The sequence below is a fragment of the Lactuca sativa genome, chromosome 5, assembly GCF_002870075.4.
Source record: "Lactuca sativa cultivar Salinas chromosome 5, Lsat_Salinas_v11, whole genome shotgun sequence".
Classification (NCBI taxonomy): domain Eukaryota; kingdom Viridiplantae; phylum Streptophyta; class Magnoliopsida; order Asterales; family Asteraceae; genus Lactuca; species Lactuca sativa.
The window spans coordinates 99,384,356-99,400,440 of NC_056627.2; the positions used below are offsets into that span (position 1 = coordinate 99,384,356).

Below are 16,085 nucleotides of genomic sequence, written 5' to 3' on the forward strand. Positions count from 1 at the left end.
ACAAGTATCACGCTCCCCCTACAAGGGATTATGATATATAATACAGGACTTAAAATGCATACTCGAAAGTACGTGAAATGTCTCACAAAACTTAGTATAAAACAGATTTACGTATGAAAATGTCCATTTGTTCTTGTATATGAAAGTATCTCTTTGATATAATGGTTTTAGTATGTAAATGTTCATGATTTCCTCGTAAACTATACCTATTATAGTTATTCAAACTGTGTGTTTCGTTCGTATAGTAAATCCTGGTGTAATGCTCACTTGTTATGTAAATTATAACATCTAAAGTGACATAAATGATCACATATACTTAAAGACAAGATGTTATCGTGAATATATATTGCATACAAAAGTTCCCATGTAGTAGTTATGAATCACATATGATTCACTTGATAGAAAAGAGTATATAGTGAAACTTTATGTTACACACGATAATAACCGTGTGTTTACTTGTATTCCCCCCCCCCCCTAAAAGTGTATAAAAAGCATTGATAAACATTTGAAAGTGTAGTTTATAGGGGTATGAACTCACTTGATAGATCGAATAAAGCGAGATGATAATCGAGCAGAACTTCGACTTAGAAAAGTTGATTTTCTCGGGAATCTCAGGAACACAAAACCTTCCATCGGAACTTGAAGGTGAAAACCGGGGCTTTGGGAGGGCTTCGGGGGCTTAAACGCAGAGTTTCGGTGCAAGAAATAAGAGAACTGAGCAATGGAACTTGGAGCCCTTGAAATCTATTTATAGGGCCATTTTTTGAGTGCCACGTCGTGGCAGAGAGTGTGCCATGTCGTGGTGAGTCAGCCTTATCCTCTTCTGATGATTGGACGCTCTCAGTCACTGACCGGGTCGCCGCGAACTGTGCGACGTCATGGCAGACCTGACAGTCTCAGATTTTGGGCCTCGAACTTGTAAAATCCGTAACTTTCGCGTACGAGCTCCATTTTCGACGTTCTTTATATGCACGCGTAGGTGAGAACATACTCTACAAATCTTGTTTAGACTTCATCGGCTAATTTTGAAATTATTTTTAATTATTTATTTTTAACGGGCCGGGACACGAAAAATCCGTTAAAAATCCATAACTTCTTCAGCCGATGTTCGTTTTCATCAGAATTTTTACCATTGCGCTAATATTTCTGAGACCTTCAATTCTCATTAGGTTGTTTCGGCTAAAAGTCTCTCGATCTCTATTTCGAGTTTTTAGCTGTCTACTGCTATATCCGGATCTTGGAAAAATCATAACTTCCTCATATGAAGTCAGATTTGGACGTTCTTTTTACGTATGTTTACGGTTTAATGTTATCTACAACCTTCATTTAGATACTTAAGGCTAAAAACTATTGTGTTGAAACTTCACGTTTTTCGTTTAATCGGTGTTGTCGGTTTTGCCGAGAATCTTCGGTTGGTCATAACTTATTCGTTATAACTCGGATTTTAGGGTTCTTTATATGTTCGAACTTGATACGATTCCTACCACTTTATTTAACCCAAATAAGATTTTAGGAAAGTTATATTTTGACCTAAATTTGACTAGTGTTACATTACATTGTCTCGAAATATCGGGTTGCAACAACATTCCCTTGGGTGTTCGTGGGTATCATCGTGGTTGGTTAGGTGAGCATGGCTACCAGATCCACTGATACAACTTGCGTGAATTTGGGTTAGGGCGGCTACCGTTGCTGATGTTACTGCTGCTTGAAAAGCAGCTAGGTCGAACTGGGGTGGCGGGGGTAGTGGTATTTGAGTTAGAGTTATCGGAGTAAAGCGTCTGTTCGATCTACGAGGAGGCATCTTTGCTAAAACAATACAAAGATGAGATGGGATAAGTCTATAGCAGTGGATAAAAGCCAGAAGCTGAAAGATAAGGTTATACTAGTTCTGAGTGAATCTGGTCCTGACTTCCATAGGGTTTTGGAAACAATTCATAATAGAGTCTATACTGAATAAACTTTATGAATTTGAATGGCTATCCTCGAATGAATATTTTCGACCTGAATAACTGTTATCAGTTGCATATATAAAGAAAATAATCCTAACACATAGGGTGAGTAGTGTTTCCACTAACTCATTAAGTTAACCAAGATTATTATTTATTAGTGTGACGCATATGACGTATTGGTTACTTCGATTGATCCCTCTTTGAAAACTTCTCATGAAATTGCCCTTGTTCCTCCTTGACTCTTCTATTGACCGTTGTGAGGAAGTGGTTACATATATCTGGGTTTGTCATGTGAGAATGGATATGACTAAAGAACCTATGAGATTTAAGGTAACCTTTATGGGGTGATCCTTACAGAGTCCTTCCATAACTGTACAATGTATACCAATAGTATATAATTCAAGATTAAATACACCTTCGAACAAGTGATCCTACTCCAAAACCACAAACAAAAAGGGACGGGCAGTGAAGCGTAGATCACAAATTCTAAGTCTATAAAATCTCAATTATATAAAACCTTGGGAGTATACATAGCAAGATTATAGACCTATCCGTAAGGGTCTTTTAAGTTATCACATAAGTTATTTATATAGTGCTTAAAATACTCCTATAGTATTTTAATGTGATGTACTTAGTATGTTTCAGACTTGTTATCGTGGTATAGTGTTGCCAGAGTTGATGTGTGTAAGGAAGGTTGTCACAGCAGCTGCTACTGTAGCTTGTAACGTAGCGGCATCGATATGGAGGATAGGGGTTTCGTCACTCAACTGATTGTTTCCGAATGATGTCATGATTCTGTAACACGAAAGATCAGGATTTTGTGAGCGATTTTGGTTGACCCTAAATGTACTTCGATCGTTTAAGTAAAGAGTAAGAGTATGTTCTCGAAAGTTTGACCTACATCCCTATGATGCAGTCCTAGTACGGATTGGAAGTATGTTTATGATGGTTTGACCTACATCCTTATGATGCAGTCCTAGTACAGAGTAGAAGTATGTTTGTAGAATGGTCTTAAGACGTTTTCCGTTCAAGTCGAGGTATCGTTGTTCGGTGAATAACATGATCCAACCACTAAAAAAGACTTGGAAATGTCTCCGGAGTTAAATAACTATAGTCCAATGACTTGAATAAAGCATGTTTTAGATAGACTCCAAAGAAAGTATGATGAGAGTATTTGAACAAAAGTGTGACACGGAAGTTATCTGACTATCAACATCATCGATGTTTAAGATGTAATAAGTTTAGGAAAATTTGACCTTATAGAAGGTCTTACGTCATATCCGGAGTAGCAAAAGTTTTGGCCGCATAAAGGCCTAACTAAAAGTACCTACAGTACATGGCAGTTCCATAGAAAATGCCACATAGGACATAGACAAGAACAAGGTTCTTTAAAACAAGAAGGAAAAGAAAGTAAGGCATCTACTATTGGCGACGGTCATCCCTCTGGTGAACTCTTAGTTCAGCCAGTTGACGTTCCATATCAAGTAGGTGTCTTTCGTACACCCTCTGGCATACTCAGAGTTCTATGACTTCGGCTCATGATTTAGCCAGTGTTGGAAGCAGGGTTTCATGGTCTCTTTCAGATCTCTCACGCGCATCTTCCAGACGAATGGTGTGAAGGGTATGCATTCTCGTATTGGTGACAACTTCTATGATTTGATGTAGGGCTGTCCTGCCTTGAATCTCATTTCGGGCCACTCTGCGGACCAGGATAGGTAAGATTCTGTCGGCTGAGCCCCCATTGCTCAGGTCATAAAAGATCCGGCCTCCATTAAACAGCATAGGCTGATTCTGTCCTTGGCTCCATGTTTCCAAGAATTCTACCCAAGGAGGCGTTGGGCCATGAAAAGCCGGACGAGGGTTAGGATTTGGAAAGGGAGCTACCTGGGGTAGGTTCTCAACCTTGGGTTCGGAGTTATCATCATCCGTGAGGTCTTCAGCATGGTGATCATTCAAAGGGATCAGATGATCATTCTCTGGTTCTTCTCCAAACCATCCAGCAATGACTTCGTTCAGAAGGTACGGGTTACCGTGGGGATGGAGTCCAGCCATGTTATCTACGCAAGAATTGGGGTAAGGAAACAATTATTAGACGAACTATCTAAATAATTATTATAAAATCTTCATTAGTTACATCACTATTTGTAAAGTGCATACCAATTATATGTAATCAACATAGGATAGGCCTTCGAATGAGTGACCTTAACTCCAAATTCACAAGGAATAGGGGTAAAGCAAAAACTTCACCGATTCTAAAGTCTATAACATTCTAGTTACACATAGCCTTAGTGTATCCACTTAACAACTATCAACTTAGTAATGAAGATCCTTTTTAGTTCTCAAGTAAGTAATTATAGTTACACAAAACACCCCTATGGTATTTTAGACATGGGTTCTGTTATAATGTTTTCATTGTGGTAATGTTGGTAAGTTTTTAGACTTGTGGCCATATCATAACCATTCGTGGGCATATGCTAATCACTCCTCGGACCAGCATAGTTGATCAGGCTATGCCACTCCCAAGACTGACCACACATCCCCAGGCTTAATTGTGATATTCAACAATCGTAATACTTTTGTTCTTGTCGTTGTGACACGGATTTTAGTATGAATGCAGGCACGTATACTTTGTTAAATATTTTATTATTTAAAAGTATAAACTCTTAGACAAAGTGTTTTAATCCCAATGTATTTATATTTAGTATATCTTTTATGGGTTGATATACTATATTCACTATAAACAATGCTCTGATACCAATCTGTCACACCCCAAAAAGGGAACGACGGAAACGTTCTGGGGCGGAGGACGTCATGTAATGTATCACAACAATGCAAAGTAGTATACAAGCAACAACATCGTCCATTGCATTAATAGTAATATTTTAATACATGTGTGTTCTTTCATAGTAATAAGACATTACAAAAAGTAATCAAAATAAAAGACGAGTCTTGACTGCTCCGTCTTCGCAAAACCTGGTCATCGTACCTTTCTACTGGTGACCTGAGAATACAAGTTATTTTGAGAGTGTAGGTCAGCATTTAACTTGGTGAGTTCATAAGTATTTAATTTCATCGTTTGTATAAGTATGAAGAAAACATTTGGAATTATTCAATGTAATTGTTTGTATAAGTATGAGGAAAACATTTGAAATTGTTCAATGTAATTGTTCGTATAGGTATGAAGAAAACGTTTGAAATTTTTCAATGTAATTGTTCGTATAAGTATGAAGAAAACGTTTGAAATTGTTCAATGTAATTGTTCGTATTAGTATGAAGAAAACGTTTATAATTGTTCAATGTAATTGTTCGTATAAGTATGAAGACAACGTTTGGAATTATTCAATGTAATTGTTCGTATAAGTATGAAGAAAACGTTTGAAATTGTTCTACATTTGTATAAAACTGAATAAAATGGTTTGTACATGTTTGAAAGTTTCTAGAAAATCCCATATTTTCTACTAGTATAAAAGTAGTCTTCTACCAAGACTCGACTGTTTTTAATGTTTACCTTTAGAAATCCAATATCTGTTCATAAGTGTGTGGTAGTTTAAAAGATCCAAAACTAAAATTAAATCGTGTTTTTCATGCCTAGAGTAGTAGATTTGTATAAATATAAAATCACTAAGGCATTTGATAACCCCGTAAACCAATAGGTTCTTAATACTCCATGTGAGTTTTATAACCATACTAATGACCTAAACTGCTAGTAACAACGTTCTTCAGGCGTTGGAATGTTATGACGTTTGTCACCTCAGGGCTGCCGGCCTACCTGTAGCTAACAACTTAGGTCCGGGATTGTCAATCTCGTATAGATCTATACACAAGTATCACGCTCCCCCTACAAGGGATTATGATATATAATACAGGACTTAAAATGCATACTCGAAATTACGTGAAATGTCTCACAAAACTTAGTATAAAACAGATTTACGTATGAAAATGTCCATTTGTTCTTGTATATGAAAGTATCTCTTTGATATAATGGTTTTAGTATGTCCATTTGTTCTCGTGTAGTTTATAGGGGTATGAACTCACTTGATAGATCGAATAAAGCGAGATGATAATCGAGCAGAACTTCGACTTGGAAAAGTTGATTTTCTCGGGAATCTCAGGAACACAAAACCTTCCATCAGAACTTGAAGGTGAAAACCCGGGCTTTGGGAGGGCTTCGGGGGCTTAAACGCAGAGTTTCGGTGCAAGAAAGAAGAGAACTGAGCAATGGAACTTGGAGCCCTTGAAATCTATTTATAGGGCCATTTTTTGAGTGCCACGTCGTGGCAGAGAGTGTGCCATGTCGTGGTGAGTCAGCCTTATCCTCTTCTGTTGATTGGACGCTCTCAGTCACTGGCCGGGTCGCCGCGAACTGTGCAACGTCGTGGCAGACCTGACAGTCTCAGATTTTGGACCTCGAACTTGTAAAATCCGTAACTTTCGCGTACGAGCTCCATTTTCGACGTTCTTTATCTACACGCGTAGGTGAGAACATACTCTACAAATCTTGTTTAGACTTCATCGGCTAATTTTGACATTATTTTTAATTATTTATTTTTAACGGGCCGGGACACGAAAAATCCGTTAAAAATCCATAACTTCTTCAGCCGATGTTCGTTTTCATCAGAATTTTTACCGTTGCGCTAATATTTCTGAGACCTTCAATTCTCATTAGGTTGTTTCGGCTAAAAGTCTCTCGATCTCTATTTCGAGTTTTTAGCTGTCTACTGCTATATCCGGATCTTGGAAAAATCATAACTTCCTCATATGAAGTCAGATTTGGACGTTCTTTTTACGTATGTTTACGGTTTAATGTTATCTACAACTCTCATTTAGATACTTAAGGCTAAAAACTATTGTGTTGAAACTTCGTGTTTTTCGTTTAATCGGTGTTGTCGGTTTTGCCGAGAATCTTCGGTTGGTCATAACGTCTTCGTTATAACTCGGATTTTAGGGTTCTTTATATGTTCGAAAACCTTGATACGATTCCTACCACTTTATTTAACCCAAATAAGATTTTAGGAAAGTTATATTTTAACCTAAATTTGACTAGTGTTACATTACATTGTCTCGAAATATCGGGTTGTCACAACATTCCCTTGGGTGTTCGTAGGTATCTTCGTGGTTGGTTAGGTGAGCATGGCTACCAGATCCACTGATACCACTTGCGTGAATTTGGGTTAGGGCGGCTACCGTTGCTGTTGTTACTGCTGCTTGAAAAGCAGCTAGGTCGAACTAGGGTGGCGGGGTAGTGGTATTTGAGTTAGAGTTATCGGAGTAAAGCGTCTGTTCGATCTACGAGGAGGCATCTTTGCTAAAAGAATACAAAGATGAGATGGGATAAGTCTATAGCAGTGGATAAAAGCCAGAAGCTGAAAGATAAGGTTATACTAGTTCTGAGTGAATCTGGTCCTGACTTCCATAGGGTTTTGGAAACAATTCATGATAGAGTCTATACTGAATAAACTTTATGAATTTGAATGGCTATCCTCGAATGAATATTTGCGACCTGAATAACTGTTATCAGTTGCATATATAAAGAAAATAATCCTAACACATAGGGTGAGTAGTGTTTCCACTAACTCATTAAGTTAACCAAGATTATTATTTATTAGTGTGACGCATATGATGTATTGGTTACTTCGATTGATCCCTCTTTGAAAACTTCTCATGAAATTGCCCTTGTTCCTCCTTGACTCTTCTGTTGACCGTTATGAGGAAGTGGTTACATATATCTGGGTTTGTCATGCGAGAATGGATGTGACTAAAGAACCTATGAGATTTAAGGTAACCTTTATGGGGTGATCCTTACAGAGTCCTTCCATAACTGTACAATGTATACCAGTAGTATATAATTCAAGATTAAATACACCTTCGAACAAGTGATCCTACTCCAAAACCACAAACAAACAAGGGACGGGCAGTGAAACGTAGATCACAAATTCTAAGTCTATAAAATCTCAATTATATAAAACCTTGGGAGTATACACAACAAGATTCTAGACCTATCCGTAAGGGTCTTTTAAGTTATCACAAAAGTTATTTATATAGTGCTTAAAATACTCCTATAGTATTTTAATGTGATGTACTTAGTATGTTTCAGACTTGTTATCGTGTTATAGTATCATAGAATACTCCTATAGTATTCTAACTTTCATGTTCTAATCTAGAGATCCTTTGTATAGAGTTTGGTAATATTTAACACCGTTGCAACACCACATCACTCCCAAGCACATGTCAGTCGCATCTCAAATGAATATAGTTGATCAGGATATATTGATACCAGATACGATTATATAACTACCTAGGTTTTGACCGCAGTATTCAACCTTTAAATACTTATGTTTTGTTCTTCTTGTGATACTTGTTCTAGTAAGTATACATGTATAAGCAAGTAGGTATACTTTATAACTTATCGTTATATTTTTAAAACATATTATTATCCAGAGCACTTAAGCCCCATTGTATTTATAGTTGTATATCTTTTATCGGTTGATATACTTAGTTCACTATAAACGATGCTCTGATACCAATCTGTCACACCCCAAAACCGGAACGGCAGAAACGTTCTATGGTGGAGGACGTCATGTTTAGTATCACAAGACATGTATCATAGTAATCAAAGTAATGAACAACCATTTCATTAGAAAGAAAGTGTTTACAAAGTATGTGCTCACAAAACGTAGAATACATAAGCAAATAAAAAAACAAGACTTGAAGCTGTTATTCTCCTTCTTCTGAATTCCCAGCATGATTACCTGCCTACTAGTCTCCTGAGAATACAAGTAATGTTGAAAGAGTTGATCATAAATTAAGTTGGTGAGTTCATAAGATTTTAGTGATGTAAGTAAGTTGTAGAAAGCTTAGTAAGTTGTAGTAATTTGTAAGTTTTGTTTAGAAAAGTTCGCATGTTCCTCCAGAAAATCCTATATTTCACTACTAGAAAACAAACCTTTAATGACATGCTTTTTACGACACACATTGATTAATGATACGCATAAGGGCGTGCCCTAAAAATAATGTCAGATCTTTAGAAATTTGAAAAATTTAGGACACGCATTTTTGCGTGCCCTAAAATTAGTGTCTGACAAAAAAAAACACGAAGGGTGCTTATGTTCAACGCGTGTCATCTAGAAATGTCTCTTTATAATTTACAAACACACGTTCCTCCTAAGAAATAGGGACTAAAACTAGTGCTTTTTTTTAAGAACGTCATTTTGAGGTCTGACCTCTTATTCTTCTCCTCCGTCTCCCTCAAAAACCCTAGTTTCCATCTCCATTAATCTTCTCTCACCGACGATCTCATCTAAAACCTCATTCTCACGATCCTCATCTTATAATTCTTAAACCTCACTTCAATGCCCCTTCTCACAAAATCAAAAAAATTGACGAAGAACTAGGGCTTTTTACCCCTGGAATCGGACCTCACAAAATCCTTCATAGAGTCGGCGATTGGGGCTCTGTGACTACTTACGCTCACAACAACAATGATTTTAGGGTTTTTATCCCCGAAGGGAACAATGGTGAAGGTATTACATCAGATGGTTGACTTCTAGGGCATTGTCACCTGTTTCGTGCGTAAGGAGGGTTAGCAGACGAAGAGGTGGAAGATTTTTTAAACATGAGGCTGAAGAAAGATAAGAAGATTAAACGGTATGTATTTATTTTTATATTCATCTTCTTCATTTTTTTACGTATTTGAGCTCGTTTTTAATCCATGTTTGATTCAAACTTTAATCTATCTTACCCGATTTGTTTGCTTATGTTTCATTCTTCAGCACACTTGTTATCGCCATTATTGATTTCATGGTTAGTTAACTGATGGGTTCAAACTTGTCACATTCTAACATTAAAAATTAACCTTTCGTGTAATATTTGCATTCTTTATGAAATTGAGTATAACGTTGGTATTGAATTTCCAACCTCTATAATAAATCTTTTGGATCACTACTGCAAATAAATGAAATTTTCATTTTTTAACCAAACATCCAATTCATCATATGGATCTAAAGCTACATCTGCATCATATTGGATTTATAATAAGATCAGGATAAGAAGTTAATTTCAATCTAAAAATCCTATGCTTTGACCAAAAACTAACAAGAACCAGTGATCAAAGGCTAGCTGTTGGTTACTCTTCTTTTACCAAATGAAATTGGGGCATGTTAAGCATACATAGAGGTATACATTGGATTAAACATATATACTTTGAAGGCTTTTTTTAAATGTTGTATAAACCATTCTGCATCATGAAATGTTTGTAGCTGTAAAATCATGTTTTTAGATAATCAATGGATCTGATACTGATTGTTATGAACTTACAGATGACAACTATTAAAAGGGCACTTTAGGATGACAATGAACCAAATTCTTTTCAATTTATTTATAAGTTATTATCAAGGTTGATGTCAATATAATAGATTTTATTATCAGTCTAGTAATGGAGATATTATTTATGACTCAATAACTAAATAATAATATGTTTTAAAATTTTAGGAAGAGAAAAAAGAAGCTTGAAGAACTGTTACATCAATGGTTAGAATGGCATACTCTAGAATGCTCTTTATCTGAGGCAAAATTTATTTTTCCAACAACAATTAAGTTTAAGAAATTCTCACAGTTATTTTAGAATGAATCAACTTGTTGAATCTTTTTAGGGTTCTAATGAAGATCTTTTTCAGTAATAATTGTTTTGTGTTTTGTGAGCAGTTAACAGATTTTGGGCTGTCAAAGGTGGGTCTAATTAACAGTACAAACGATTTATCTGGTCCAGCAGTGAGTGGCACATCACTATTGGGTGATAATGGGAATCAGTCATCTCTCTCATCTCCATCTCCATCTCCATCTCCATCTCTGTCTGCCACTGGGACTCAACAAGAAAGACGCAAAAACCGCTCTACTGTTGAACAACTCCAGACTATTTGGCACCCAAGACTCTTCTGGGAAATGGACATGGTTTGTTCACAACTAACTTGATATAAAAATGACATGAATTGCTTATAAAATCTCATGTATTAAAATGTTTTATTCAAATATCTTTCAGGTACATCAGCAGATTGGTGGTCTGTTGGTGTAATACTATTTGAGTTGATTGTTGTCATTCCTCCTTTCAATGCAGAGCACCCTCAAGTGGGGTTGGGGTTCTACTTTCACTTCTTTTTTAGTTGCTGTAATCTTACCTTTTCTTCACTGTTTTTTCAGATGATATTTGACAACATTCTCAACCGTAACATACCCTGGCCTGCAGTGCCTAATGAAATGAGCCCTGATGCCCAAGATCTCATTGATCAATAAGAGAAACCTTTTAATTATCATATTTAAAATTTAAATACATTTTTCTGAGTTCAATCATTGTGCATATTACTGACAGAAGATCCCAACCAGAGACTTGGAGCTAGGGGAGCAACCAAGGTCTGCTTTCTTCTTTTTCTTGATCAACATTAATCATTGTGAATAGGAAGCTGAATAATTTGATAAATACAGGTGAAACAACATCCATATTTTAGGGATATTAACTGGGATACCCTTGCCAGGAAAAAGGTGCATGAAATACATTAACTATTAAACTTTGCTTGATCTGATCATTTAAAAAAAAGTAGAAAATAGAAACAAAGTTAGTTATTTCATATTATTTATGCAGATGTGTATTATTTGTTAGGGCAGCAAAACTTGTAATATTTCTGGTACATCTGATGTCCTGTGGACATTCTAGCTGTTAGAGATACTTGGTTTAAAGCATATGATAATTTTATATGTTTGTAGTTTATTAAGCATTTGTTGAAATGTTGATACATCTAGCTTTCTAATACTTACTAGAAAACGATCATTTAATAAATTATTGTTTGAATCAATTATGATGATAGGGCATCTGAAGTCAAGGGGATACTCTGGAGGGTTGAGGAGATCAGAGATTTGTACACCAGAGATGAAGGTAATAATGTTACTTAATTTAACATTATCTTAGTTAATTAGTTGTTTATGTGTAAGTGTAACTGAAACGTTATATTTTTCTGTGTTTGTAGACATCATATGATTGTGAGAACCCTAAGGAATCTGAATCACCCTGGTTTCAAGCCATACTCTGGGTAACAAGTGCTCCTAGAAAAAGATATCCCGCTGACATCAAAAGTTTTTCCCATGAATTGAACTCAAAAGGCGTACGACCTTTCCCACTTTGGAAGCCTCGAGGTAGGCAGGCATTTATTTATGTATCTTGTATTGTATATTTGTATTAAAATAAAGTTGATTGATTTAAATTTAATTTATGTGAGCGGGAGCAGGAGGTTTTGTCAATGATACAGGGTAAGTTTGACAAAGAAAAGGAAGAAGTGGATGCTGATCTTCATATATTTGCTAGGGATTTAGTTGGCATTCTAGAAAAGAATGCGGAGAGTCAACCGCAATGGCAGGAAACTCTAGAGGACTTACTAGTGTTGGCTCAGAGGTGTGCCATGACATCTCCTGGAGAGTTTTGGTTGCAGTGTGAGGGGATTGTTCAGGAACTGGATGACAGGCGCCAAGAGCTCCCCATGGGTATCTTGAAATAGCTTCACACCCGAATGCTCTTCATACTCACAAGATGTACAAGGCTCCTGCAGTTCCATAAAGAAAGAAGATTGGATGAACATGAACTTGTTCTTTAACTCCGTCAATCCCTTCATTCAGCAGATAAACGTATTCCTCCAAGACCCTCAAAACCACCATCATCATCATCATCAATAAAATCTTTCAATCAGGAACAACACGGGATGCTGGAACCCAAGAAAGAAAAACCCATACTTAAACCTCACCCCTCCATGTCATGTAGGACCCGCTTTCGTCCTAAATCTGATCAAGGAATGACCACATCATCTACTAGCAGCATGACTCCTAGGTCGCCATTGATGACACCAAAAACCAGCCAGATAGACTTGTTATTGGCAGGGAAGGGTGCGTATTCTGAACATGATGACCTTCCATAGGTAGTTAATAGGTTCTTATTTGTTATGAGATATAGGTACTGATTTTGAGCTTGCTGATATTGCTCGATGTGCTGGCAATACGCCATTAGATGATGACCGATCTTTGTCATATCTGCTGACGTGTCTTGATGACTTAAGAGTCGTGATCGACCAGAGAAAGTTTGATGCCCTGACCGTCGAGACATTTGGAGCACGCATAGAGAAGCTTATTCGGTGATAACATTTTTATAATAAACATGTTTTTTATGAGGTGTGTGTTTGTTAAATCATAAATGTTATTAGTTGTTACAAGCAGGGAGAAGTATTTGCAGACGTGTGAGATGGTTGATGATGAAAAAGTTGACATCGCAAGCACGGTTATCGATGAAGATGCTCCATTGGAGGATGATGTGGTACGGAGCTTGAGAACCAGCCCTATACATTCCGGAAATAAGGACCGCACTTCCATTGATGACTTTGAGATTATAAAACCGATTAGTCGTGGAGCATTTGGGCGCATCTTTTTAGCCAAAAAGAGAACCACAGGATATCTTTTCGCTATAAAGGTACCTCACCCTTTCATTCTTCATTTGTTTATTATATATTTATATTTATGGATTTTTTGGCAGGTTCTTAAGAAAGCTGACATGATCCGGAAGAATGCGGTCGAGAGTATATTGGCAGAGCGTGATATTTTGATATCAGTCCTCATTCCTTTTGTGGTAATAATATATAATTTTTTTGGTCTTTCTTTAGAAAATATAATCAAATATGAAATACTTAAATTGTGACAGGTCCGTTTCTTTTATTCTTTTACTTGCCGCGAAAATTTGTACCTTGTCATGGAATACTTGAATGGCGGTGATTTATATTTGTTATTGAGAAACTTAGGCTGCTTAGATGAAGATGTTGCTCGTATATACATTGGGGAAGTGGTATGTTTTTATTTTCATTTCATTTCTTATCAAGACATCGTACTCTGAAAAATCTATCCAATGCCAATTATATGATATAAACTGGCTAAAAGAAAGTAAAATTATAGGTCTACAGTTCAGCAAGTAGTAAATTCAATTTCTGCTCACCAAATTCCTAACCCTAACACCCTATATATACTATTATTCTAACTTGCTAACCAAAAAACTTAGTCAATAGGTTGTTACGAAAGAATAAAAATAACACTTAGCCCCCTACAATGCAAAATGTTATTCTAACAACCTTTGAGTGCTTTAAATAATAAACCTCTCCCATAATGCAAATTTGTATCATAATTTCCAATTTTTTTCTTTTGTGGGGGATATTGCTATAAATATAATTGGGTAGAATAGATTTTTGAAAGTAGGATGCAATAAATTATAATAGACAGACAAATGAATGGAAGTTTGTTGAATTTAAATTAGTTTGAGTTTTGATATATTGTGCACTGCAGGTTCTTGCTTTGGAGTATCTACATTCTCTACGTGTGGTTCACTGTGAGACAACCTGACCCTTCAACTCCCAACTTAAAGGTTCGTTGTTTTTTTCTTTTCTTATTCATAGTATAATTAATTGTAACTTTCAGTGATCATTATTGATTTTTTATTATTATTATTTTAATTATTCAGATTGACCTGCTAGCTAGAATTAGTCGGTCACCTTGCATTCTGTCGGAAGTTGATGCATCTCTGAAAACTAAGCGAATGAAAAATGATGTGGACGAGTATCTAAAGGTACTTTAAAACTAAAACAAACTATTAACAATTCTGATTCATTTCAGACTCTTAATTAATTTATAATTTTGTTTTGTTATACTTATACAAACAAGGCCACAAGGGACTTCTTTTCTGTCTGAACTAAAGCAGAAACTTCTTATTTCACCAACTGAGGCAGCAAGGGCAGGAACACGATACAATGTGCCATTAATGAATTCCCTTGTTCTTTATGTTGGAATGCAGGTATTTTTTTTTGGTTAATATGAATTTTTTTGGTATGCAGTTCCTGTCATAGTTGCTTCAACTGCTCCTTTTGACAAACAACCAGAAGTTGATGTTAGTGATGAAGAGTTTCTACAATTTGACACAACTGCAATTCCTGTCATAGTTACTTTAAACAAGGTGTCCCTTAATAGCAATGTAGTATTAGGTTATATATAGTTAGGGAAAACCTCTTAATAACATTGTACAATCGGATCCCCTTTACACTTTGTTACTTCTTATTTATGATTATATTGGATTTAAAATTAGTTTTCATGCTTTATCAATGTGCTGCAAATATAAAAGTGGCAGGAACAGATATGAACAACAAGAGTAGCCAGTCACATAGTGTTTTCATATGCTGGTTCTCAAAGGTAATTTGTTAGCTTAAACTATTGAGCTAATGATGATGCGATCCTTTGTTTATTTGTTTTCAGAGGTCAAGTATTGCTATCAACCAATTAAAATTTCATTCACCAATGGCGTAATTAAGGTATCAATATCATCACTCTTACTTATTTGTCTATATCATTTTCATGAAAATGTGTATGTTGCGTATTATATATTCATATGCCCAGTTGTGCTTTCTATATAGCAAATGTTAACCTTGGTCTTTGCGTTTTTTGTTCATAGATTACAAACACCAATTTCTTTCAAACAACAGAAGATCTAGAGTTTAATTGGGTGATTGAAGGTGATGGATGTAAACTTGATTCTGGAACTCTCAGTCTACCAACATTAGAGTTTAATTGGGTGATTGAATGTGATTTTGGTTCTTGAAACGAGACTCAAGATATCATATTTTGGCATGGCTAGAAGCTTTGGAGGAAACAAGTCTCAAGCAAAAGTAAACACACAGAGAGGTGTTGGCACATAGTAAGCTAGATGATGCAATTGTATATAAATGAGTTCATTTTTTTATAACATTTATTCACTTTTGGAATAATTATTTGTATTTGACATATTAGTAAAATGAATTATCTTTGTTATTTATGGTATTTTATTTTGTATTATGAGATTTTTAATGTATTATTCAATTTGAAAATTAGTAAATCTATAAATAATATTTTTTTTAAACATTTAAAATTATGATACGCAAAAATGTGTGTCATCTTCATTTATGACATGGCCTTTCTTGACAGGGGCTTTCTTGATACGCATTGCGTGTCATTAACACGCGTGTCATAAGGTTACGACACACGAATGTGTGTCGTCTTTCTTTATGACATGGCCTTGCTTGATACGCATTGCGTGTC

The 16,085-nt window shown here is 35.9% G+C and overlaps 1 pseudogene; it reads left to right on the top strand.

Moving 5' to 3' along the window:
* Positions 1-9,561: 9,561 nt before the first annotated feature.
* Positions 9,562-15,132, top strand: LOC111915536 (probable serine/threonine protein kinase IREH1; annotated as a pseudogene).
* Positions 15,133-16,085: the final 953 nt, after the last annotated feature.